The 13,090-nt window shown below is 40.2% G+C and overlaps 1 protein-coding gene across 3 annotated transcripts in view; it reads left to right on the top strand.

Moving 5' to 3' along the window:
• b3gnt2b (UDP-GlcNAc:betaGal beta-1,3-N-acetylglucosaminyltransferase 2b) overlaps positions 1 to 13,090 on the top strand; it is a 50,961-nt gene that overhangs the window by 18,029 nt on the left and 19,842 nt on the right. Inside the window, exon 1 of one of the 3 annotated variants that reach the window (XM_080481736.1) lies at positions 3,307 to 3,602. The exons of 1 other annotated variant lie outside the window; for it this stretch is intronic. The gene's annotated coding sequence lies outside the window, so the exon portion shown is untranslated. Of the gene's footprint in view, positions 1 to 3,306; positions 3,603 to 9,194; positions 9,364 to 13,090 lie in introns of those variants that run through there. One more of the 3 variants, XM_080481734.1, reaches the window with a different exon arrangement.

Here is a 13,090-nt window from a genome sequence, read left to right as displayed (position 1 = left end):
GTCTAATGCTAAACCTGAGGGCATGAGGACACCGACTTCTCTCTGGAGATCATTTATATTTGACTTTACAAATGATCACCATGCTTTAGTTGCATATGTTAAATATTGCTCGCTCTCTGTCAGGAGCGTGGACGTTTCTGTTGAGGCTATTTATAGTTGAATTTACGCTGCAGACTCTGAATTTTCTCCTGAGCCTGATTTTCCAGGAAAAACACTGCATGCGGCATGGTTAAAGCAGGAACCGATGCATCATATATTCACTTGTATCCGCTGACGGGAGGCAGCTCTGGATCTTCTCTGTGCTATCTGAGGTCGGCACGAGCCCTGCAAGTTTAGTCTGCAGCCATGTGCTTCAAAATAACTTAATTTAGTGCGTCAAAGGTTCAGCTTGGCGGCGTTTGCATCATGCATTCCGCTTTGGGACATCGCTCAGTCGTGACTTCAACCATTTCGTGAGCTAAGGGATCCAAATTGAACTTTAACAAGTGAACCTCAGCGGTGCTTCATTGATACATTAACTGGTGCATCGTGTATTTCACCTCAGCAGGAAAAACACACTCATATAATCATGACATTAACTTTCATGGGTTATTGTGATAATTCAACCCAACTTTTGTAAAGCACTATAAAAAGAAAAACTGAACCGAAATGATGGACTAGATATAAAAACATAATGTCCAAACAAGAAAAATACAATAAAAGCAATACAATGGCATTAATAAAGAAGCAGAATATCCAATAATGTAAGCACATGTCTCTATAAATGGTTCCATTAAACTTTCTGCGATGTGTGATTTCATTGTGATCTGAGGTCACGTCTCTCCCGACAGCATAACTAATCCCTGTGTACAGCGTAAGTTCGTTATATGGGCTTAACACCTCCTAATAAAGGTAATGAACCATCATGTGTGACTTGAGATTGCAGGCAGAACATGCACACAGAAAGGCAACAGCTTTGGATATGAAGTGAGAAATTGCAGGAAGTGCTAATTGTAGAATAACTGTTTGATTCATTGACGCCGTTTCACTTCCATTCAACTTCATTACAATCCATCTGCAATTAAAGTGCATGCATCAGGCAACTGTGTGCCCTAAATACCTTCATTCAATACCCTAAAATGTGTATTATTATTCTATGCAGGCTCATATTGAAGCTATTTGGTGAAAAGATACTGGACTAAAACTAAACCACGACACAGTATTATTTTTCAGTTGGTGTGTACAGTTGTATGCATATTTATGTCTAGTTACATGCGGACACTGCAGGTGCATTAGTCTGAGCTTGTGTGTTGGTGCATGCACCTGAGTATGTTTAATTAGATCAGTTTAGTTATCTAAATGTGCATAGAGCAAAAAGGAAGTAAACAATCTTCTAAAGTCACGACATTGACGGTTGGTTTTAGGATTTTAGTCTCCGGATATTCCATTGTAGAAACAAGAAACCGGGTTTAACAAGTTCCCCTGTTAAACATGTCCGATTGCACTTTCAGCTTGATGGCGATACACTGAGCAAATAAAAGAAACCTAATTAGTGTCTTGAGCGCGTTAGGATATGTTTATAGGAGAACCATCGGCTGTAAATGGTTTCCTTTGCTTAATAACACATAATATACGGTGACACCTAACCATCTATGTAAAAACATTTTAATTCTGCTGTTGAATTTGCTGTGAATCGTTTTCTCTGTGTTATTTGAGGCCAAAACTCGGCCTGTGTCCCTGCGTGCGTGCAGCATGCATTTATGTGGGTAAAACCAGCTGCATTGAGTTCCTCCTGTCTGCAGTCTGCATCGAAAATCCCTCCTGAAGAAGTGAACATCCTGCTGAAGTCATGACGGTGGCTTTGATCGGCGGCTTCCGACTGACTCAAATGACTCATTTGTGACACTGTGTTGGGCACCGAGGAACCTTTTACTAGATTTAGCATTTTGCATTGTTATCAGACGTTGTCACAACAACGGTGTTATGCTGTAAACAGAGCGGCCGCAGACCTTCAGATAGTGGAGAGCTCAGGCACAGTCCAGCACTGTGTGACTAATGTTTCTATCGTGTCAAATGAAGTACAGAAATCTATATTCTTTCCTGTTCCTGTACTAACATATGCTTATATACTTAATTATAACCACGAGTCAAGTTGATTATGCTCATAGTAGAAATAATGTCAACATAACATAACATAACATAACATAACATAACATAAAATAAAATAACACCTGATTTATTTATTAATTCATATTGATAAAATTAGGGACATTTATTTAAAAAAAATCTAATTTCAAACATAAAACATTTTAAAATAAGATGGTGTATTTATTTATTTATTTTTTAAATTGAAAGAATTTGCCACTGCTTGAAACAAATTACAAAAATTTGATGTAATAAAATTTTATTTATGGAGTGAAATATTGTGAGATGGTATATTTTTTTAAGACCCAAACCAAGATTAAAAAAAAAAAGAAATCTATCAAAAAAGGCTTTAAATATTCCCCTTTATGTGTAATAAATCGAAATTATAGATAGAAGGTTCACTGTCTGAATCAAATGTAAAAAATTTAAATGAACCTTTCCATTCTAGTTTATTTGATAATGATAAGACATCGCACAACTCATTTTTACAACTTCTCATGACAGAAAGAGCGTGTCATTGTTTTCCTTCATTTATTGGATTTATTCCGTTATAAAGCACAGAAGCACACGTTATGGGACAAGCCAAGCAAACATTGGCTTCCTCATTTACTGGTAATATAAAATCTGAGTTCATCATCGGCCATCAGTTCATATTCATTTCTCAATACAAAGTACAATGGGGAGATCCTACTGAACGTAATTGAATTCAGTTAAACTTCCATACTTTTTTTTGACTTATTACACATGATTTGTAGATTTTTTTTGATTTTGGTCGTGATATCCAAAGATGTTTCTATTTCATGAACCAGAGACCAAGGTTAGGGCAAATAACAAGTTTTTAATTTCTTTAGATACAATTTTTTTTTTTTGCATCATGAGATTCTATTGTTTTCACTCATGTACAAGTCGCACACCAACAGGCAATGTTCACAGTAATTGTTAACGTGATTAAAATATTGATGGAAATGTCATGCAGCTGGTATTTTGGACATAATTTGCTAAGCCAAATGCAAAATGAATCCAGAACAGAGCAGAGTTACAACGAGACAATGTTGTGCAGCTCGAGCATGCTAAACCTTCTGTGTGCACTGCGTTTAGCATGCTCAGCATTCACGAGACGCTTTCACATGCGCTGTTTGCTCATCCAGCGCAGGGTTCAGATGACACTTTTAGAAGTAAGCCACACCAACAGAGGACAAGTTTGTTTTAGTCAGAACAGGCATGTTTCTAGTGCCAGTTTGTCTTGTTCTGTGTCACGTGTGTTTTCCAGCCGTTCCTCATGAGTTTTTAGGAGGAGTTCTTATCTTTATTCGGCCTCCTCGCCCCGTCACCCACCTCGGGTCTCGCTGTACTTTTGCTAATCAGCCATATCTGTGCTTGAGGACACGTCTGTTTGGCTGCCGGTTAAGGAAAGGGAAGCGAAGTCGTTGGTGTTGGGCAAGTGGACGTTAAGCTCACAGCGCCAAGAGGAAGTGAATGTGAGTAACGGACTAGTTCCTTATCATGGCGCGGGCGTGCTTGTGTACATGTGCATATATGAATTTGTAATAGAGCCACCACAATTGTGTGGTGTTTTTTTTCTTTTTAATAGCAATGCATCAGTGAGGCAAATTTTTACTTTAAATTCTGTTCCTACTAAGGCTGCATGGTAACGTATTGGTGAAAGCTGACACCTCAGAGCAAATCCTTTTTCATACATGGGTTTGCATGTTCTCCCTGTGCACGGGTGTGCATTTGCTATTTACTCTGGTTTTCTCCCACAGTCCGAAGACCTGCATGTGAGATCAACCGATGAGCCTGAATCATCTGTACACAGTATAGACTGTGTGTGACTGTGTGTCTCTTTGCGATGTGACTGATGGCTCTTTGACTCCGTGTCTCTCACCATTGTTAATGCTAAGCTGAGGTTAAGCATTTCTTTGCTTGATCACATCTTTTTGTGTGCAGCGACACCTTTTTATGTTTCAACTTTTTTATTATTATTGAAGTACAAAATTGTGCAATACAAATGTGCAAAACAGCAAACAATAGAACATAGTACAATAGTGTGCACCAAAGAGATGTATATTCTGAAGGTATCATTTTCTCTCAACCCCATCACCCAAACCGACCTCAGTTCTCTCAGTCAAGAACAAAAAACAAAACAAAAAACAGAAGCAAAAAACAGAAGCAAAAAAAAAAGAACATTAAAAATAAGTAAGAATTAAGTGAACTACATACTTATTGGAAGCTCAAAAACCCTGTGCTCACATCTACATTCAAAATGAAAGCAGAAGGGATCCCAGTGTGACCGTGTGGCAGACAAGCGGAGGAGCAGCAACACTATGTAGTCCCCCCAGAGAACACTGTGGCAGGAAGACCGTCCACATAGTCAATAAGTGGTCTCCAAGTTAGGTAGAATTTGTTGGAAGACCCTCTCAATGTAAATTAAATTTTTTCCAGTTTGAGAAAAGACATGATATCCTTCAGCCAAGATTTAAACGAGGGAGGCAAAAGGGGCCTTCCATAGAAGGAGGATCTTTCTGCGCAGCGACACCTTTTTAACAGCAGTCCTGGATTTTATCCCTCTTTGACCAAATCTGATGTAGGAGCAGCCGGGCCACGGCTCACAAGTGGCAGCGTGCCCTCGGCAGACACCCTGGGATGATCACATACACGGCAAACAAACACCGTGGAAGGCAGCCGGAGGAGACACCTGAGTCCTCCTGGCTGTCTGCGGGCTCCTTCACGCCTCCGTCATCCTATCACAACACACTCCAGATCAGGGTGTGGACCATGTGTGCACTCACACAAAAGATAAGTAATGGAGTAATGGAGTACTTAGACTCTGCGCAGCTACGCGGTAATATCAGCATCAAACATCATTTTCAACTTATGGAATTATATCGGGATTAATTCCTGTGATATTCTTTGAGGGTGTCATCCCAGATAGACACGTCCCATTTAGATGCATTATTATAATATATATATTATAATAGTAAATTATTTGTAAAATTTCAGTGACTTAAGATGAATAGTAATGTATTTTTTTTACACATAAAAACTCATAGTTCATTTGAAAAAGTACATGAGTCCTGAGGCGGGACAAATATATGGATCTGCTTGTTTGAGTTTCACATGCAGTCAATGACCTGTCATTATTTTATATGTGTCATTACACATTTTATTTAGAAGGTGGTCCTGCAGGGGGATACTTTGTGCTGAGTTTGCATTTAAGATACTGACAGTGTATCCTGTCTTTGCACATCCCCTCATCTGGGTAATGCTCGATCACCCCGAGAGCCCAAGTAAGATAGAGTGACATAAAAGATGGATGTATGGACATTAAGGAACCCCCCTCCCCCCCAAAAAAGTCATACTCTGTTACAGCGTATTGTTTATTTTTAATCATCTCACATAGACTAAATTTACAATGAATTCCCAATTTAAAATAAGCTCTTTATCTATCAACCCAATTTACTAAAAGATTGTGTGGATTAATTTAGATTTTGTGACAGTAGAATTTTCTTAAGTGCAATATAAGTGACTTCTTTTACTCTTTTTTCTTGGATAACAACAACTTTTTAACGGTTCTTTACTATTGCTGTTGCTCTTTTCACAGTACAGAGGAGTTTGTGTCACAAATGTGGAAAATCCTGATTGGATGAGCCTACCACTTGAATATTTAGACACAAAGCTGTGTTTATTTGATTTTGGCTAGATTTTCAATATTTCTAGATGTGAGAAACTGATTATGAATAAAATGGCTACTTTTTAGTAAGGATTTTTTACTTGTAGATTTAAATGATTTGCTGGCTGTTTGGGGTTTTGGATGAAAATGAACAACTTTGAATTAGTAAGTGCATTACACACAGTTTTAGGATGCATCATAATGAGCGATAATGCCCACATTGTCGGTCTTATGTAATAGCATTTCCTGCTTTCGGCAGTGGTTTCCAAAGCTTCCTCTGAAAAGCGCAGAACTCCGGACACACCCCTCACTGGTGAACCTATAAAGCAGGAGCCTTCTAGACAAAAGCTCTCTGCAGGTTTCTCTGGTCCGCTCTGGATTTGCGAAAGCTTCTTGTCACATACGGATGTAGTTTTCATAGCAGGCAAAGCTTCTGTCCCCATGTGGATTTTCTGCACCGCGGACTTGCACTACCTCAGACGGTACTGTGTCTTACTCATCATGCCAGGTGCTTGTGGAACGCATTGCCAGCTTATGACAGTATCTAGTCCCCCTGCATTATGAAGAACCCTGGAACGAAGAGCCCGGTGGAAAGTCCCCTCAAAGAGACGAAAGTGAACTTCCTGGCAGACTTCAAAGCGTCTGTCTACACTGTGTTTTAATTACACCAGAACCTGAAGATGATCATTTGTGAGCACAGGCTGGTGTCCATTGTTTCCTTGGGGCGGCACCAGCTGTGGATTTGTTACACAGGAGGATGTAAAGACTCAAGCCCGCCACACAGCAGACCCCCTCCCCCATTACATCCTGGCCATTAGGAGTGAGCCCCCAGCTGTTTGAAGGCACTACGCCCATCAAAGACAAACGCACCCTAAACTACTAAACGTCAGCGGTGTTCAAGGATAGGGTGCGATTGTTCAGGGTTGAGGAGTTTAAAGGCTTGAGCTACTGGATCACGTCTGACATTCAAACGGACAAACAATACCCATTCCGTGAGTGTCGGGCATCTGTTCAAGGTCACACAAAACACTGGAACAGCTCATGCAAAACACGCAATGTGATTTATTACCTCTAAAAAAAAATAAAAATGCTTGCTTTGTTCACCATAATGTTCGTTTGGGACGTGCAAACCAGCTCAACCTTCACTGAGAGTTCTTTTATTTGCAGGTTTTTCCTTTATCTCCCATCATGTAAATCTGACTTTGAGACCAGTCCCCTTCCATAGTTTCTCTCTTTTTCTTTGGTCACCTCTCTCGTATCGATTTTGTGTGTATTTACCATGTGTTTCCCCAGAAGTCTGCTGGGCCCAACATGCAATTTCTCTCAAAAAGGGAGGTTATAAAATGCGGGTATAGATTATTGATGAATGATTTGATCCCTGCTGACATAATCATCGGCGGTTTCACCTCACAGATTGCCGACACAAAGTATAGTCGGCGGATGAATTTGGTTGAAAATCTCCCAAATCTTTGTGGAATTTGTTATTTTTATTTATTTATTTATTTATTTATTGTAATTCCACAACTGTAAAATTTAACAAAAACTCAAAAGTCATGTGGAAAATCTTCTTTGGTCTTCTAAGCTACTCCCTTCTAAAAAATGATCAACGTAATCTCTTGTTATGACAATAATAATGTACTTGGAACACAAAGGCAGTAATTCCAGTCCTATTTTTTGTAATTACACATAATGCTCCCGCGAATAGTCTTTTTTAAAAAGTACTTTAAGGTTTTTCATTGAACTACAACCCATTTAATTCTGAATAAAGCTAAAGTTTAATTTCTCACAGATGGAGAGTGAAACTCACTCAGACCAGCTCTCATTGTTCACACTCACACAGAGGTTTGTTTTGTTTCTTTTTTTTATGAATGATGAATGAATGGGGTTTTTTTGAAGGTAGTTTTTGAGAAAGCCTGGAACCAAAAGGCCTGCAAAAAAATCACTTGCTTCAAAGCTTATTTCTGATGTTCATTTTTTCTTCGCATGAACTTTGTTTTAATGTTGTTTTTTCAGCTCGTAGAAATTATCCACTCGTTTATTGACTTGTATATACCCATCGTGGCTGCATGTAGTTTGACGTATTGACATAACATGAACTTGCAATGTTGTAAATGATAGAAAGCTACAGCCATTTTAGTTTTTTCCTGAAATAATTGACGTCATTCTAAGTAAGGGACTCTATACTTCGGAGGAAAATGGAAAGCAGCATGTCACGGGGAACCGGTATAGTTACCAGTTGGGAAGGTCCTATTTCCCAAAATAACGGCTTTCCCATGACAATAATGAACAACCAACATGCCTGCTCACAACAGGCTACAACCCAGAACTGGATCTGACATATTTGGAAATTTGGATTGTTACTGAGAATGCCTTGCATGCATAAAGGTGGCTGGGATCCAACTTTATGCAAATGAGCTGAGGGGCCCTCAGGGACACCACGCCTCAACCCAGCATGCCCCAATATGGACTGTAAACTCGAATATGGACTGGGCATCATGCCACTCTGGATGTTTGTTATTGTTCCTCTACTCATGCATGTGCAGAAGAACTATTTACCTCAGATGTGGTGCGCAAGCACAGTAGCAGCCTCTCTGGCTGTCAACAAGGAGACGGCGCGAGCCACTGACCCATTATTAGCCCTATTATTATATATTTTCTACTCTTTTCTTTTCTATTAACTGCTGCATGATTTCACTGTCTTCACTTATTTTTTTTCTTATTCTTGTGAATGCCTCTTTAAAAGGCGCAAAGATTACTATCCTAGGCATTAGTTTAATTCTTATTCTTATTCTTATTATTGTTGTTTTTGTTGTTTTATTTTTCTGCCTTTTAATCTGCGAATGACTGGTCCTGCACCGTTGGAACACAAAAAGCACATCGAAGCGAGCGGAACGTTCGGGAATAAGGTTGCTATGACTTTTGTGAATGATTCCGCTGACCGTTTTCGAATAGATCGCAAAAAAATGCGGAGAGAAAAAAAAAAATCCCGTACAAAGCAGATGAGAGAGGCACTTCACGGAGATCAATGGAGATCAGCGTCTGTTGCCATGGAGACGCTGAGGTCTAAGGACGTTGGCAGTGAGAGGCAGGCACACAAAACTTTCAAGTTGCAGTTAACATGTTTGTTATTATCAGAGTTGTGAAGCGATAATCTCTAAATGTCTCTGAACAGGTTTGGCCGGTGGGGCATAAAACGCAGGGAAACTTACGCACGTTTAACGGCAGCGCATTAAAAGGGTCGGAACAGGGGGCGAGGACACGCGTGCGTTGGTAAATGTTTGCGTAAACCGCGCACGCGCCTGTGTCGAGCGTGTGTGTGTGTGAGTGCGCGCGCGCGCGCGCGCGGGGTGGAGGGAGGGCGTCGCCCCGCCCAGAACAGCCGCTCGACTTCGGCGGCTCCAGTCGCAGGAGGAGAAGAAGGAGCCGTTAAAAAAGCAGCGAGTCCACAACCCGGCGGAGTGAAAACATCACCGGGGTTGGGAAGGAAAACCAACAACAACAACAACAACACAAACTCGGCATGGATTTACTTCACTCTCCCGCTACCGTCCGGACCCGCTGAAAACCAGGTGAGAAGAACGAACCTTGGAGGAGCTTTCTGAGAAGTGGGCGCTCACGTCGAGACGCTAAGCTAACCTGACAATCGTGAAGTTAGCCCGGCTCGGAGTGAATAAACCGAGTGAAACTTCCCCGAGGTGGGCTTCTGTTCGCTTAAAGACCTGCCGAAAGGAACCAGAGACACGGAGGAAAAAACAAAAACGCGAACACCGTTGAAAGACTCCGGTAGTTTATCCACGCAGGTTTTTAAACAAAAAGAAAAACAAGCTGTAGTTTTAGCCGCACAGCATCAGTTCACCGTATGTTGATTCATACGAGAGGAATAAACACCCTTAATCGATTGGCTTTAATTCGTGTAAAAAAAACAAACGAGAAATTACAAACATGTTCTCGTTTCAGATAGTCACATCAGCTGTGTCGGTTTAAATACACTTTTCAGGCAAAGATTCTTTTTTTTTTTTTTTTTTTTACAATCATCAAAGTGGATCACTTGATTACCAGGCTTCATGGAGGAAAACAACTAAAATAACAAAGTAAAAGTTGCCTGCTAAACTTTAAAAAAACACGTGTGTGACATGTGTTAATCCAGTGTTAAAGTGAGATGGACGTATGCGTGAACCTAAACAAACCCGGGTAATCCCAGTTCAAGTAGCCCGTTCTCTTCATAAATGCTCTCCCAAGATCAAAGTTTTTGTCATCACATGAGTAACATTTTCCACCGTTTCTTCAGGGTTGTGTGTGTGTGTGTGTGTGTGTGTGTGTGTGTGTGTGTGTGTGTGTGTGTGCGCGCGAGTGTGCGCGAGTGTGCGTGTGTGTGTGTGTGTGTGTGTGTGTGTGTGCTCACACTGAAATGTCCAGACCACATTTCAGTTGAGTATCTCTCATCCAGACCTCCTGAAATGATTTACAACTGAATTCTGTAAATAAATGACTTGGCTACTAGAAAGAAGAAATCTTGTGGTTAAAAAATTGTGTTAAAGCATTCTGATGTTTTTCCCGCCTTTCCTTTTTAGGTTGTATTAAAAAAAAAAAAAAAAAAAAGATTCAGTGCTCTTCATGTGGATGGGATTCAGCCCTGAATTTTTGGGATAGTATCTAATCAGCTTGTGATAGACATGTTTAAAAAGGTAAAGTTTTATTTATTCATTTGTTTGGTGAAGAAGGGCCAATACGGCTGAAATTGCGCTTGTGCTTTTGAGAGATGCGCCTGACGGTTCGTGAGTGTCTGGTTGCAATGGATTTGGTTGAGCTATTCAATACGTATTCGCTTTTCCATCATAGCCGGTGCTGTACTGAATGGCTCGTTCTGTCTTTTAGACACAAATAAATGTTGGAGACAAACACAAAATCCAGCTCTAATTAAATGGTCTGCCTCGGAGTTCACCGTGCCTTCAGAAACCTGCTCAACCACACTCGCACACACAAGCTTCTGTTTTCTGCTCAAGGACACGCTGACCTGTTCTTTTAATCAAATTTGTGACCTTTTCCAGGGACATTAATCCACTCTCATGTATTCATCTTTTCTAATCTGCGTCACCTAATTGCCCTCTAAACACCCTAGATTGAGGCAAACTAGTGTGAGGAATATAGAACAGATTTTCTTACTAAAACGTATCAAAACATCACACACAGTTTGATCATAAGCCAGTTGAAGCCCATTGGCAAATCCTGCAGTGAGAGCAGCACAGTGTTTATAATCTAAATTTGAAGAACTGATTTTTTATTTTTATTTTTTTAAACATGCAGCAATCCTAAAATGTGTAGTTTTTTTTCCACTTCGAGGTCGCTAATTTCTATGTGTATCAAATGGGAGCCACACATACCCAGGAGCGTTGCTAATTATATTTGCGTCCCTTTAGGTCTGCACTAAAACTAAATTGTGGGTAACACAGAAATCTACACTGTCCCATTTAGACAGACCACTAGCTCTGGTTTACCAGCAGTTTATCCAAAAAGTCCTCTGACCTGTTGAGGTGAATGTAGTTACTTGGTTGACAAAACACATTATATTCTTCTTTTTTTTTTGTGTGTGTGTGTGTTCTTTTCTCCTGATCCGCCGGAGGAGATTTGTTGGCAGGTTACAGGGACACTGAGAGACAATTGGTTTCAATATGATAACGCAACAATATGTTCCCTGTAACGAGGCAGAACAGAACAAACTACAAAGTACAAAGCCATTTGCAGATAAAGTCTTTATTGAAATTAAACCATTCTTGTTTTATATATTGTAAGCTTCAGGGACATTCTCAGTTAAATTCAACATAATAAGCCAGTTCCATCTAATGTGAGTGGAAAACCACTGTTACTTCTGGTATTTACACGTAGAGACAGTTAATAGTTTTACTGTAAGCACAGAACCGGCAGGCTCCTGCAACAAACTTAACCATGACTCACACCACTAGTTTGCTAAAAATGTTGGATCATGGAAATGGTCAGTTCCCCACAAGTTCCAGTACGTTTCAATAGCTTTAAGACTGTGTTGTAATCTCTTAACATGATTTTTGCTGCTTCACAATACTTCTGTCAGCATGTGCTGACAGCTTAGTGAGCTGAGCAGCTCTCTTTCAGTTTCAACAGTCACGGTATGTCAAGTGGTTGTGAAAAGCTCCTCTAGTCACACCTCTACTTGTGTTGACGGTGAGACCGAAAACTAATCACTGTCATCCTCAGATCTACAGTACCTATTGTACGATAAGCACAAAGCTCTAAATCTGACTAAAGAAGGCAAGCAGTTGTGACTTTTTTTTGTCCTGATTTAATCTGATCACAACAGGTAAAAAAAAGACCCCTTTTTTATTATTGTTTTTATGGCAGATTAAGAAATCTTAATCAAAACATGTATTTACGAACTCTGTTGCTGCCGCTATTATTAAAGTGCTCGGCTGCCACTGTTTCCTGAGATCCATTAAAAATGGCTTACTGAGGGATATGCTGCTACACGGACACAACTAATCCATAATGTTGCTGCCACTTTACAAGCAGCAGATCCTGACTGGCAAATACATCAGTAGTTTTAAAGCCGTTATGGACATTAATGGCAGTGGTGGGAGGAAACAAACTGATGCCAGGATTGGCCATAATGGTCAGAGCAGTTATATAACTGCTACCATGCATGATATCAGCACTTATCTGGTGAAACTCAGTCCAGCCTGTCGTCACATAATATCCTCGTGCCATGCTTGCTTACATGTTCTTATCCCCTTATTATACAGTTAAATGGAATCCGTCTCATTCGGACTTAAATAACAACTGACTGCACTGTTGAAGAGCACTTCAGTTTGACAATGAACAATTTCACGGAAAATCTTTGAGAGAGGTGACAACAGCCCTGTATAAACCTCTAAAGCAATTTCGATATCAACGATTTGGAGGCCACGCTTTCATTTATTTGGATAAGGTAGTTAGAATTCTAAGACATTTTTGGATATTTTCAGATTTAGCAATTTGTCTTACAGTGTTTTCGAAGATATAAAGGCCAAATCGTGGCATTTATATCCAGTAAAACACAGAGGAAAGGGCTCTGGATCAGCTTCAGCACCTCCAGAGTTGGACAAAGAGATATAAAGACGGATACTTTGTGAAGGGTTGTCACAGGACAAACGGAAACAGACGATTGATCGACAGCGATGGTTCTCTGTAGAACTGCTCGGTGTAACTGGACAGAAGCAGTCAACTGGTTCTGAGATCCACTTCATTGATGTTTTTTTTTTTTAGTGGTTTTCCTTTTAAGGCCATTGC

Source organism: Lipophrys pholis, assembly GCF_963383615.2.
Source record: "Lipophrys pholis genome assembly, chromosome: 15".
Lineage (NCBI taxonomy): Eukaryota > Metazoa > Chordata > Actinopteri > Blenniiformes > Blenniidae > Lipophrys > Lipophrys pholis.
This window is presented reverse-complemented; position numbering and strand designations above follow the sequence as displayed.